This window comes from Pelobates fuscus, chromosome 2 (assembly GCF_036172605.1).
Source record: "Pelobates fuscus isolate aPelFus1 chromosome 2, aPelFus1.pri, whole genome shotgun sequence".
Classification (NCBI taxonomy): Eukaryota; Metazoa; Chordata; class Amphibia; order Anura; family Pelobatidae; genus Pelobates; species Pelobates fuscus.
The window spans coordinates 260,120,806-260,136,151 of NC_086318.1; positions in this window are offsets into that span (position 1 = coordinate 260,120,806).

The following is a 15,346-nucleotide window of genomic DNA, read 5'->3' on the forward strand; positions in this document are numbered from 1 at the left end:
TCACTAAGCTTGACCTTAGGAGTGCGTATAATTTGGTGAGAATTAGGGAGGATCATGAATGGAAGACAGCGTTTAACACTAGGAGTAGGCACAACGAATATCTTGTTATGCCCTTCGGGTTATGTAATGATGTACTCAGAGACTATATTTATTATTTTTTGCTTGTATACCTGGATGATATCCTTATTTATTCCCCCGACATCCAAACTCATCATGATCATGTCAAACAAGTTTTACAAACTTTGCTTAAAAATGATCTTTATTGTAAACTTGAGATATGCGTATTTGATCAACATGAGGGTCAGTTTTTGGGGTTTAACATTTCTGCCTCTGGTTTCAAAATCGATCCTCGCAAACTAGAGTCCGTTCTACAATGGACATTACCCAGTGGGTTAAAAGCCATACAGAGGTTTATTGGTTTCTCTAACTATTACAGGAGATTCTTTAAAGGTTTCTCTTCGGTAATAGCCCCGATCACCAATATGACACGCAAGGGGGCTGTAACGGACCGTTTTGCACACAAGAGGTTAAAAACCGTTTAGGCGATATTCCCCTTTCCAGATGCACAGGCAGCTACCGTAAGCACCAATCTCCCGAACTGCAAACTACACGAATCCTCCAACTCCCGAACAGGAAACACACGAACCAGGGAAACAGCCGAACAGGAAAAGCATACAATCAGCTTACACTCCTGGCAATCAGCATACAATCCAAATAACGAGACGACACTTCGTTTTGAGGGTCAAGCAGAATCTCGTTTACTGGTCCACCTGGTGGACACTCCCCTAGGGGACCAGATGGAAGACTGAGAAACATATTGGACATTTACCAATCACAGACTTACACATTTAAACAATCTCACAATGCATCACAATCCCTCCTCTCTGCCCTGGGGATAATTGGGAAGTAATCCAATTATCTCCAAGGACAGAGGCAAAACTCCATTACACACATTTTGCGTAAAAGACATAAAATTACATACGGTTTACAACATACACATTCTACATATCCCCAGATAGCTTAGATCTGAGCGCACATTATTACCGAATGGCGCCCAGATCACATACATACAGTTCAATCGCCACAAGGGCTAATTGCACTATTGCCTAAAGAAGCTAAAGAGGCTTTTGAGCTACTTAAACAAATGTTTGCATCTGCTGACATATTAAGACATCCTGACACTAGTAAATCTTTCCTACTTGAGGTTGACGCCTCCGAGACAGGGGTCGGGGCTGTTCTTTCCCAGAGGGAGAGTCAGGATGCCCCTTTGCATCCTTGTGGTTACTTCTCCAGTTGTCTCCGGCCGAGCGTAACTATGACATTGGTAATAGAGAACTGTTAGCCATCATACTAGTACTTAAGGAATGGCGACATCTTTTGGAGGGTTCCAAGGATCCCGTTCTGATTATTACTGATCACAAGAACCTGGCATATATTGGGGATGCCAAACGACTGTCTTATAGACAAGCTAGATGGTCATTATTTTTGTTTAAGTTTATTATCACCTACAGACCCGATTCTAAGAACATTAAAGCGGACGTCTTGACTAGGCTATTTGAGGTTGAATCGGATCTAGAACAAGAAACATCCCCTATTATTTCTCCTGAGTGTATTATTGCATCCACTGTCCTTTCTGTCAGGATGGTAGTCCGGTGCCCGGAACCCAGACACAGTGTCCAGGCGGCGGAGCAAGGACCGGGACCCATTATGCCTGATGTTAAGTGGGAGTCTTCAGTGTGGAGGTGGATTAGCAGGGTCTGGTGCTTCGGGGCATCTAGCTTTCATTCTCTTTTTCTATTAATTTCTAAGGTTTTAATACCTAAGTGTGTCATTTGATATATCTCTTGAGTGATCCTAAATATGGCTAACAATTTTTTGAACCAATTAAATGATCCTAACCAATGGTGTCTAGATGCCGAATTGGGTTTACCGATAAAGAAAGTACCTTTCTCTCTCATGATACCAGTATGGACTCCAAATTTAGACACATTTCAAATGTCTGCAAACAACAAATTAGACTGGGGTGGGAAGTGTCATCCATACAAAAACTACCTTAATAAATCCATGATCCCTAGGGGTCTTAGGATACAAACTATGCCCAACATACAGATGGAAGACACAGCCCTCCTAAAAGAGTGGGAGGAAGCAGCCAACCTATGTTCACAAACATTTATGGACATCATCTGTCAATTTGAGAATCAGAGACTAACCCTGATTAATACCAAAGTCAAAGAAGCAGTAGAGGCCGTTCAAAACCACAAAGACGATCCAAACTTTATCTCTCAGGAACTTAAAACTTCAACAGAATCTTAATAAATACAAAGATTCCATAAAAAAATGGAAACATAAAAAGTTCTTGAGAGATAGCCATGACTACAAGAATGGCAAAGTATATAGAAGGTTCAGAAAAAGTACCTTTCTCTATTTTATGTTTTATGCTATTAAAAGCTAAGTTTTAATTTACCAATATATACATACCCACCAGGGGGCGTCCAACTCCTACCAGACCCACCAGTTTCTCTCTGGTGCAGGGTAACCGCACGCCCCCTGGTGTTGAGCACCAGCGTTTGTGCAGCCACATACCAAGACCCTGATTCAGCTTATGCGGATAACAGGAACTAGGAGCTTGGAAATTAAGCAGACCTCCCAGGAGCTGAATAGGGAGGCTCTGCAGCAAGATTGTATCCAGTACTAGAAACAAGGCAAGACTAGAGATAGGCACCAAACATGAAAACAAGACAGAACTAATAGAACCCAGAACCAGAGAAAGATAGTAAGCTAAACCCAGAACATATACACAAGACATGAGGAAAACATGAACATAACATGGGCATGACTGGACAGGACTGTACATGGACTGAGTATACAAACTAAAAAAAAGACAAGATAACATAGGCAAAACAAGAGGAGAAATAACCAAGTACTACATGTGAAAATCATGGGGATTTAGTCACACTATATGATCATACATTGCATAAGCCTGCCAACAACGCCAATGTACCCCATATCTGGCAGGTCCTACACTGCCTAAAGTATGCCAAAACATCCTAAGTAGAGATATATATAGCACTTACCTGCAAGAAAGGGCAGAAGCTTTGAGCAGCTGCCTGCAGGGCTCTGAAACAGAAAGGAATGATGGAAAACAAACGGGTGTGGCAACATAAAACAAACATTTAAAGGAAACCTGGAGACTGGGAAATCCAGGGACGGACTATAGGAATGAACCCAGAAATCCCAGCATAAAGAAAACCAGACATAGAATAGAAAACCAAAAACCAAGAAAAACCAAACAAGAATTGAAACAAGAGTACTGGATACCAGAAGCCAAGTCCAGACATCAGAACAGAGCAGAGCAGATCATGATACTTTCTTTATCGTCCCCTTTGCTCTGTGCTATCATGGCGGCTCAGCCCCAGGCACCTTGCAACAAACTTCAAGATAAATTGTTTATTCCATTGCCTGACAGGAAAGAGGTGCTGAAGGTATTCCATAACAATGTGACCGCTGGACATCCAGGTATTAATAAAACTGTATCCGCCATTTCCAGGTCATTTTGGTGGGAGTCACTCAGGAGGGATATTAAAGATTATGTAAAAGCATTCTCGGTCTGTGCAGTTTCGAATGTTCCTCATAAACTTCCGTGTGAATTGTTACAGCCACTTCCTATACCCAGTATCCCATGGTCTCATTTATCGATGGATTTCATTGTTGAACTGCCTAGTTCCAATGGATATACTACCATCCTCATGGTAGTTGACAGTTTTTTCCAAAATGGCACACTTTACTCCACTCAATTGCCATCGTCTCAGGACCTGGTGCACATATTTATACGCGATATGGTCAGGCTACATGGTATTCCTCAAAATATTGTGTCTGACAGGGGTTCCCAATTTGTGTCATGGTTCTGGAGGGCATTCAATAAACAGTTGGGCATTGAATTGTAATTTTCCTCTGCTTACCATCCCCAAACTAATGGTACGGCTGAAAGAGCTAACCAATCACTTGAGCTGTATTTACGTTGCTTTGTGAATAGTGCACAGTCTAATTAGGCTGAATTATTGCCCTGGGCCGAATTTGCAAGGAATTCAGGCTGGACACGTGACCGCTTCTCGCGGTAACTGCCCGCCTTCCTCTTGAAGCCGTCGGATGAGCCGCGCGCGGCTCGTGCAGCAGCAGGACCACGCGCGGCTCGAAGAGAGGACCGCGGCCGGCCCCCGGATAAGGTAAGTAACGCTACAGTACCCCCCCCTGAGGACACGCCCTCCGGGCGGGTAGGACCAGGCCTGGCAGGAAACCGAGAATGGAAAGAACGCACATTGGGGAGCATGAACAGCATCAGCTGAAATCCAACTGCGCTCCTCAGGCCCATAACCCTTCCAATGTACCAAGTACTGAAGTCGACCCATAAGGAAACGAGAGTCAAGAACAGCAGACACTTCAAATTCCTCATGACCCTCCACAGAGACAGGAGGGGGAGGAGGAGTATGCCGGGTATAGCGGTTGCGTGCGTAAGGCTTCAACAATGAGGTGTGAAAGACATTAGGAATACGCAGATTCTTAGGCAGACCCAAGGCATAAGAAACAGGATTAACCTTATGTATAATACGATAAGGACCAATGAAGCGGGAAGCCAATTTCATAGAAGGCACCCGGAGGCGAATATTCCGCGTGGAAAGCAAAACCCTGTCCCCGACAACATAGGAAGGAGCCGCTCTGCGATGCTTGTCAGCCTGAGCCTTCTGGCGAGCAGCAGAGTCCACCAAAGAACGCTGAACCTGCTCCCAAGTATTACGCAAACCAGCCAAATGCTCATCCAGAACTGGCATGCCCTGTGAGGAGAATGCAGCCGGAAGAACAACGGGATGCCGGCCATAGACAACGTAAAAAGGTCTTTTGCCGGAAGAATCATGAGTGGCGTTATTCCGAGCAAATTCAGCCCAAGGAAGCAGGTCAGACCAATTGTCCTGATGGTGAGACACAAAACAACGGAGGTACTGCTCCAGAGACTGGTTGGCACGTTCAGCAGCTCCATTAGACTGGGGATGGTAAGCGGAAGAAAATGATAGAGAAATACCCATTTCCGAACAAAAGACCTGGAAATAAATTGGCTACCCCTATCGGACACAATAGATACGGAAATACCATGTAACCGAAATACTTCTCTAGCGAAGATAAGAGCCAGTTCCTTGGATGTGGGCAACTTGTGGAGAGACACAAAGTGAGCCCTTTTGGAAAACCGATCTACTATCATCAGGATGACTGTGTTACCATTCGAAGGGGGTAATTCAACAATAAAATCCATTGATAGGTTAGACCAAGGTCTCTCGGGAACGGGTAACGGATGCAACAGCCCACAAGGAACTCTACGAGAGGATTTCATACAGGCACAAGTTGTACAAGCACTTATATAGTCAGTGACATCCTTTCGTAAGGAATCCCACCAAAAATACCGAGAAACAGCTGACACCGTTTTGGAAATACCAGGATGTCCAGCAGTCTTAGTATCATGATATAATGACAGAATATCCCGTCTCTCGGGAACATCAACGAACAGTTTATCATTAGGCCTCTCGCTAGGTGCCATGCTTTGTTTCGCTTGTATGGCCTGCAAGAGGGACGAGGAAATAGACAAAATAGTAGTAGCTATTATCCTGTCTGGGGAATGACAGGAGTGACATCAATCTCCTGTTTGTCAGTAGTTTCGAACTGTCTGGACAGAGCGTCTGCTTTAGTGTTGCGATCACCTGGCCTATAGGTGATAATATAATTGAAATGAGACAAAAACAGTGACCACCTAGCCTGCCTGGAAGACAATCTTTTAGCTTTGCAAAGGTAGGATAGGTTCTTGTGATCCGTGAATATGAGGATGGGATCCTTAGTTCCTTCTAACAAATGTCTCCATTCTTTAAGTGCTAAAATAATAGCAAGGAGTTCGCGATTACCCACATCATAATTTTTCTCTGATTTGGACATTTGTTTAGAAAAGAAGCCACAAGGATGCAATGGCTTTTCAGGCGACTCTCTTTGGGATAAGACAGCACCTACCCCTATATCGGAAGCATCAACTTCAAGAATATAGGGCAGTGAGGGGACAGGATGCTGTAAAATAGGTGCAGAGGCGAACGTATTCTTAAGAAATTCAAAAGCCTGAAGTGCCTCGGTAGACCAGACACGAGTATTGCCATCCTTTTTTGTCATACGGGTAATAGGTGCTACAATAGACGAGAAACCTTTGATAAAACGTCTGTAATAATTGGAGAAACCAAGAAAACGCTGAATGGCTTTCAGACCTTGCGGTAGAGGCCATTCTATGACAGCAGCAAGCTTCTGGGGATCCATACGAAAACCTTTAGCGGAAATCAAATACCCCAAAAACTGGACTTCGGATTGGTCAAATAGACATTTTTCTAGTTTACAATAAAGACCATTAGCAAGAAGGGTCTTCAGAACTGTCGTAACATGTCTGTGATGAGTGTGTAAATCTGTAGAATATATTAAAATGTCATCCAGGGGGGGGGGCGGAGCTTGCCAACACGCTGAGCCAGACGCCATTTCTAACAGCTCCTGGCCAAAACTCAACAATCCTCACAAAATCCCTGATTCTAAAGCCCATCCGGTCCTATGACCCAAAGCATTGGAACCAGCAAAGAACGCTGTTTCTGTAGATGCCTTTTTTTCAAGCCCAAAGGCTACCTAAACGCAAACGGAAAACCGGGGCCTACCTCGCGCCCTCAGTCCTGGGCCTCGAGCGGTTCCTGCAAGGACACCCGCTAGCGGGAACGGATCTTCTTCCCTCCACCATCCGACCTCACGTCCTACATGCCGGCTATGGGACGGCGTTCCCAAAAAACCCCGGCAGAGGGGTTAAAAAAAAAAAAAATGTCATCCAAGTATACAATAACAAATGTGTGAATAAAGTCTCTTAAGACATCATTAATAAATTCTTGAAATACTGCTGGGGCATTGCAAAGCCCAAATGGCATAACAGTATACTCATAATGGCCTGATCTATTGTTGAATGCTGTCTTCCATTCGTGGTCTTTCTTGATACGTATTAAATTGTATGCTCCTCTAAGATCCAGTTTGGTGAATACCGTAGCATGTTTGAGCCTGTCAAACAATTCTGCGATTAATGGTATAGGGTATGCATTTTTGATGGTGATTTTATTTAGACCTCTATAATCGATGCACGGTCTTAAATCACCTTCTTTCTTCGATACAAAGAAGAACCCCGCTCCAGCCGGAGAAGAGGATCTCCTAATAAATCCCTTGTCTAATGATTCCTTAATATATTCCTCCATGACACGGTTTTCTTGAACCAATAAAGGGTACACCCTGCCCTTTGGAGGTATAGTGCCAGGCAACAAGTCAATAGCACAATCGTAGGGTCTGTGAGGCGGTAATTTGTCAGCCTCCCTTTTATCGAAGACAGTCTTTAGAGATAAGTACTGAGAGGGTATAGCCGTAGACAAAGGAGGAATGGTAGGAACGTTAATAGAATTCAAAGGCGTGACTTTAATAGTACAAGACTCGTGGCAGGCTTCACTCCATGATTTTATTTGCCCTGTCTCCCAGTCAAAATGGGATTGTGAGCACGTAACCATGGATACCCTAACACTAATTGTGAAGAGGGAGAGGTGATGACCTGGAACCGAATGGTTTCATAGTGTAAAACCCCTGTGTACATGTGTAACGGTACAGTCTCATGAGTAACAACTGGAGAACTTAATGGTCTACCATCTATGGCCTCAACGGCCAAGGGTATCTCCTTCTCTCTGATGGGAATGTTGTTTTTCTTTACAAAACCAGAGTCTATAAAATTTTCAGCTGCCCCGGAGTCAACCAGAGCGTATATGTTTTCAACTATACAACTCTCTCCCATATGTAAAGAAACAGGGAGAAGCAAGCGGTTAGGAGGCAATTTAGGAGACTTAGATATCACACCCAAGGCCAGTCCCCTATAAGGTCTTAGGTGCGAGAGTTTTCCGGAAGCAAAGGACATTCCTTTACCATATGGTCTCTCCTACCACAGTTTAGGCAGAGTCCCTCCCTTCTCCTATGTAATTTCTCAGTATCAGAGAGTTTGGCAACCCCTAATTGCATAGGTTCCTCATCAGATACTTTAACACTCTCCAGTATATTAACTCTGGGGTTAATAGGTGTAACAAAACGTCTATTCCTGTTCTTAGTATAGAGCCTGTCACGAATCCTATTATCTATATCAATGAGGTAGTCAATAAGGTCCTCTAAGGCAATAGGAAGTTCCTTAGCTGCTACCTCATCCAATATAGAGTCTGATAAACCTTCCATGAAGGCAGTAGTTAACCCATTGTTGGTCCAATCTACCTGTGAGGCAAGGGTACGAAACTGAATAGCATAATCAGCCACAGACCTAGAACCCTGTTTAATTCTCATTAATGCTCTTGCGGCATTCTTTGACCTTTTCATTGTGTCAAAAGTTCTGCGAAAAGCCGTAAGAAAACTGTTGAAATCATGCACCATATGTCCATTAGCTTCCCAAATAGGATTTGCCCACTCAAGTGCTTTATCGGTAAGTTGGTGCATAAGGAACCCAACCTTAGACCTCTCTGTGGGAAATGAACGTGGATACATCTCAAAGTGGAATTCTATTTGATTAATGAACCCTCTGCATGTCTTAGAGTCCCCTCCATACCTAGGAGGAGGTGTCAAATGGGCCGAAGTATTAGGCAAAGTAGATACTTCAGGAAGAAGGGGTGTAGGAGGGTTAGGTGTGGTTGGTGGAATGGTTCTAGCTAAGAGCGTCTGGAGAGCCTGGGCTATCTGATCCATACGGTGATCCTGCTCTACAAATCTAGCCTCATGGGACACCATCTGTTGAGCTAAATCTGCGGGGTCCATGGCCCTATCGTAATGTAACGAGATTATACCCCAACACGCAGGATCCAGCTAAACAGAAGACAACACAGAGGGAAGATACGTCTACCGGTCCTTAGAGTGGCCGGACTCGACGTATATAGGAATTACAGAGTCAGGAACGATCCGAGGTCAAGGGCACAAAGAGACAGCGTAAACTAGGACTAGCCGGGGTCTCGTACACAGGAAACAGCAAGCCGGCAAACAGAACAGATAAGGATAAAGTGAAAACGAAGTCAGAATACAAAGCTAGTCAAATACGGAGGAACACAACTGAACACCACAAGCGCTAAAGGGAACTGTAGCAGAAACCACGATAGGGCAAGGAACTAAGGGAAAAAGGTAAGTTTAAATATCTTCTAAACTAATGTGATTGGCTCCTGTCATATCCACACCCCCAAAAGGTAAGTGTATGGGGAGTGTGGTATGACAGGGGCCAATGGGAGCCTTTTGGCAATTTAGGCTCCCACTGTCTCTTTAAGAGCGCGCCCGAGACTCGCGGCGCGCTCTTAGATTCAGGCGGGACACGTGACCGCTTCTCGTGGTCACTGCCTGCCTTCCTCTTGAAGCCGTCGGATGAGCCGCGCGCGGCTCGTGCAGCAGCAGGAACGCGCGCGGCTCGAAGAGAGGACCGCGGCAGCCCCCCGGATAAGGTAAGTAACGCTACACCTGACAGGAAAAGTTGTGCCAAGCAACATTACTGTCCTGACAGGAAAAGTTGTGCCGAGCAGCAATCATGCTCATGGAAACCTGGTAATTACTTTTGGGGTCAAAGGCCGGTCATGGCTAATCAAATCCACAGGAGGATTTTGTGCTTAGCAGCAATAAAGCACATGTAAATCTGGTAATTGCTTTTGGGGTCAAAGGCCGATTACAGCCAATTGGATCCACAGGAGGGGTATTTAAACCCAGTTCTCCACTTGCTCATTGCTTTCTATTGGTCACTATTACATTAACACTTTAATAACTTATAGTTCATTATCTCAGCCACTGTATTCTAGTTAAGCATATACATCTGTTTGTGACCATTACCTGTTATATTATCTTACGTAGATCATTACCATTTTCGTTTATTAAATATACATAATACATAATAATTTTCAAAATAAAAAAACATTTGAAGGAAATGTATACGCACATAGGCATGCACTCACATTTACACACATAGTGCATGTGTATACAACATTTTTTGTCATATTTAAAAAGTTAAAAGTTTTTATTAGTTTGCAGAGGAGGGGCTTGATACTTTTGTGCCTACAGACTCTCATAATGTACATTCAGCCCTGCTTGTGTGAGAGTAGAAGGAACTGTCACTTTGAGAGACATGACTGCATGACTGTTACAATTTAACCCGTTAAGGACACAGTTTCAGAAGTTCTTTGGAATTTTCCCACGCTCTGTAAAATGACACAAAGCACTCTGATTGATTGGCTTAAACCAACCAATCAGAGTGTTCTTATCCTAATTGCAGGGCGGGACAAGGCTTTATAAGCCTTCCCACGCCCTGCAGAGCTCAGTCTGCGCGGAACCCTCCATGGGTGAAAACTTTTTTTTTTGCGCTGGGTTTTTTTTTTTATTACGACGGTCATTATGGATTTTTATTTGGCCTTTTATGGGGCCTTTTATGGGGCTGAAAAAAGAAGATTTAAAAAAAAGACATCAAATGGTAAGTTTTATTATTTTTTTTTACAGGTACTTAGTTAATGGTCCCCCCTCATTATTTTTAGGGTGAGGGGGGTAGGTCGGGGTTATTTTTTGTGGGTGGAGTGGGGTGACTAGGGGTTTGGGGACCCTTAGTCAACTTGGGGGGGTTAGATTTTTATTTAGGGCCCCCACCCTCCGTTTAGGGGTGGGGGCCAGGGGGGAGGACAATAGGTCCCCCCTTATTCTAATTTAGGGCCCCCACCCACCACGCAGGGGTGGGGGCCTGGGGGGAGGACAGTAGGTCACCCCCCCTCATTCTTATGTAGGGCCCAAACCCGCTGTGCAGGGGTGGGGGCTGGGAAGAGGACAATAGGTCCCCCCCCCCTTTTTTACTTTAGGGCCCCTACCCGCCGTTCAGGGGTGGGGACCAATAGGTTTTTAATTTTTTTTATTTTATTTTTTACATTGAGCAGCCACTGGCTGCTCGCTGTTTACTAGACATGCCCCTACTCGCGGTATAGGGGCTGAATTTACTAATACTAAGTAATCTTTACTATTTACTATGTGCATGGGAAAAAAATTTCGGTTCGGTTCGGCATTCCGAAATTCGGCAACTCGGCACTTCAGAAATTCGGTCATTTCGGGACTTCGGCACTTCGGAACTTCTCTTGCAGCCGCTTGGTAGATAACTCCCTAATTTCCACGGTATTAGGGCGTTATCTACCAAAAGGCTGAATGACCTAAATTGGTCTTTCAGCCAAATTTACTAATACTAAGTAAAAATTACTTAGTATTAGTAAATTGTGCACCTACTTGCTATACCGTGAGTAGGGGTATGTCTATTAAACAGTGAGCAGCCAGTGGCTGCTCACTGTAAAAAAAATTTGGGGGGAAATAGGCCCCCCTTTAGTTTAAAAGCCCTCATAGGTCCCCCCCTAATTGGTATTTAGGGCCCCCACCAAATGTTTAGGGGTGGGGGCCAGGGGGAGGACATTATCCCCCCCCCTTTCTTCTGATTTAGGGCCCCCAACCACCGCTCAGGGGTGGGGGCCGGGGGGGGGGGCAATAGGTCTCACCTTCAGGTTAGGAGGGGGAGAGAGGAAGTGGGTTTTTTTTGTTTTTTTTACAGTGAGCAGCCACAGGCTGCTCACTGTTTAATAGACATGCCCCTACTCACGGTATAAGGGGTGGGGGCCCGGGGGATGGACAATAGGTCCCCCCCTTTTCTTTTTTTTTACGTTAGGGCCCCCAACCGCCATTCAGGGGTTGGGGCCGGGGGGGGGCAATAGGTCTCACCTTCAAGTTAGGAGGGGGAGAGAGGAAGTGTTTTTTTTTTGTTTTTTTTACAGTGAGCAGCCACAGGCTGCTCACTGTTTAATAAACATGCCCCTACTCACAGTATAAGGGGTGGGGGCCCGGGGGATGGACAATAGGTCACTCCCCATTACTTTACTTTAGGGCCCCCACCCACCGCTCATGGGTGGGGGCCGGGGGGAGGACAGTAGGTCCCCCCCCCCCGCCTTTTTTTACTTTAGGGCCCCCACCCGCCGTTCAGGGATGGGGGCCGGGGGTGCAATAGGTCCCCCCTTCAGGTTAGGAGGGGGAGAGGGGATGTGTTTCTTTGTTTTTGTTTTACAGTGAGCAGTCGCAGGCTGCTCACTGTTTAATAGACATGCCCCCTACTCGCGGTATAGCGAGTAGGGGCATAATTTACTAATACTAAGTAATCTTTACTTAGTATTAATAAATTTGGCTGAAAGACCAATTTAGGTCTTTCAGCCTTTTAGTAGATAGCTCCCTAATACCGTGGGAATTAGGGAGTTATCTACTTATTCATTCCTATCACTAAACTGACTGGTCAAGTAACTTACATTTTATATGAATGTATGTTACTTGATTGTTGTAAGTGTTGCAAATGCTTACAGCTGAATCCTGGCTACGTTTGTATACTTTTTATTTAAAATTGTATACAGTGTAACATTCTTCTTCTTCCACTGGGTAAGTATATTAGTACTTGGGCAATACTGTGCTTCGGGACTTCGGCACTTTAGAAATTCAGTAATTTCGGGACCTCGGTAATTCGGCACTTCGGCTATTCGGACATTCGGAAGTACCCGAATGTCCGAATTCCCCGAAATTCGTCCGAATACATATTCGGCCCGAAACGAATTGCACGTGTCTAATCTTTACTTAGTATTAGTAAATGTGTCTGAAAGACCAATTTAGGTCTAAGAAGTGGCCAGTGAAGTTATAACTAGGCTGTAATGTAAATACTGCATTTTCTCTGAAAAGACAGTGTTTACATCAAAAAGCCTGAAGGTAATGATTCTACTCACCAGAACAAATTCAATAAGCTGTAGTTGTTCTGGTGACTATAGTGTCCTTTTAAATTTTTACGCTGTGCCCATGTCCCATTTTAGAGTATTTTACCAGGCTATATAATCCAAATACCCCATAAAGCCATACAATTTCTTAAAGAAGACATCCCAGGGTACTGGCATATTTTGAACCTTAGCGTGGGATCATTTTTCCGCTAGCTTGTACCCAGTGTAGTGGTAATAAGCATTTTTTCTGCCTTTTTGACACACAAAGTGAGTTTGCACAGTATAGTTTGCAAACCTTATGCGTGCTATGACTGTATAATACTTCATATGTTTCTCAGCTATGTCGTCTGAGTACAGCAATATCCCCATAAGTACCTTTGCCAGGTATATGTGGACATGGAAGGGGCACATTTGAGACACAGGCATTCCAGTTCTTTTCAAACTTGGAATTTTTACGCTGTGTCCATGTCCCATTTTAGCAGGCTATATAATCCAACTAGCCCATAAAGGCATACCATTTCTTAACCCCTTAAGGACGGCTGGTGTTCTATGCCGTCCTTGGTGACCCAGCTCTAAACGCCGGCGGGCAGCATATAACGCCCAAGCCATCCTTTCTACTTATACATACATGGAAAAGTAGGTGGAGTTTGGCTGGTTCTCAGGTATAACAATATTAGTGAACACTGGAAAAGACAAAAAAACAAAGCCTGGTGCAATATAGTTTGATATGATTAAATAAGCAGATTAAATACTCTTCTGATACAGTACTCACAAAGGTGGAGCCAATAGAAAAGGCTCAACTCATGGGCAGATGGGAATATTTGAAGGGATCCCACTCCCTTATTGGTTGTGAGAGGAGTCCTCTTCCTCGTCCAATAATTTTACTGAGCGTAAATTCCAGTATATGTAAATGCTTTATTGGGTAAAACAAGGGTAAAATAACAAAAGAAAATAAATTCTTATAAAGATAAAATCAAATGCCAATTAATTAGCTTGCAAGCTAATTATTTGACACTAGATTTTATCGTTATAAGAATTTATTTTGTAATTTTATCACTGTAGGTAACTGGCTAGAAAAGGCATAAGAGCATCACAGGAACCGGCCGTGTACGTCTGGGGCTTGACATACACGGCCGGTTCCTGTGATGCTCCTATGCTTTTTCTAGCACTTATCTAGACGAGAACTTATTTAGGCAGATAGCAATCATTTTGGTAATCACTAGAACGGCACACAGATCAGTATTGCCGGTTCCTGTGATACCTCTTTGCCTCCTTGCCTCCTTGCCTCCTCTAGCATTTATTTAGTTAGCTACCATTCAGATTATCACAGGAGCGGCATACAGGTTTTAATCTTTATCCAGACAGCTAGTGATAGTACCTGGCAATACTAGACAGGTGCCCTTGAAGGCACAGACTAAGGGATAGTTTAGCCTGAGTCCTGTTGGACACAAGGCACCTGTATTCTATATTTAATAGTATCAGCACAGCTAGATCCTCTTTGTTGATAGGTGCCCTAGAAGGCACAGACTAGCTTCTCTATAAGAGTTTTTATCTTGCTGGGACTGTCACTATCACTGTTTAGCCACTACTACTCCCTTCTATATTACACTGAGTAACCCCCACCATAAGGATCTACTCAGTCTTTATATGGTATCCTCCTTGTAGTTATGGCTATACTATAGACTTGCCGTCTGGAGTCTATAATACAGTGTTTTATTATATCTGGGTGCGAGACCTAGACCATTGTATAATTTAGGCAATTACCAGTGGAGATTTTTACAACACATAATAGATACATTTGTGTTGTATCAATTTCTCCTACACTTTTCTGGTACATCCACTCCAACTGCACTGATCTAGCTACTGAGTATCTTTTTTTCCAAACACACAGAGCCTTTTTGCAGCGATTCTCTTTGGGGTGTACTTTTTTACTCTGGAATTTTCTGTCTCCACCCAGCCTGTATGTGTTTATATATGTTTTTCACTCCCCTACCCTTCTGTATATTATCTCTATCTCTGTCTATCTAGTTTATTTAGTGCACATCACCACGCTACTACATTTTAGTGTGGCAAGTGCAGCTTGTGTACGTTTGTTTGTCTTTTTGAGTCTTACAATAAAGTATCTTCTAGATTTTTTACTTTCATTCGTTTTTTTCTCCTTATAACCATTCTGGGTCTGATTTTTTCTCTTGTTCTAACCCTAGCTCATCTAACACCAAATTCTCCAATTCCCCACTAACTTCCACCCACCCCAGATAGCTAAATATATAATTTTAATATATTTAAATTAATTAATAGAGTAAAATTAACCCCTGAGGGTTACAAAAAATAAAGGTTGACAGGGGTTAAAAAAATAATAATCAGATCACAGTAAAATTTAGTCCCTGACAAATTTAGTCAGTGATCAATTGGCAGGGAATGGGTTAAGTTTTATTTACAGGGAAGTAGATCACTGCTGATCCGTCTCCACACAGCCTGTCTGT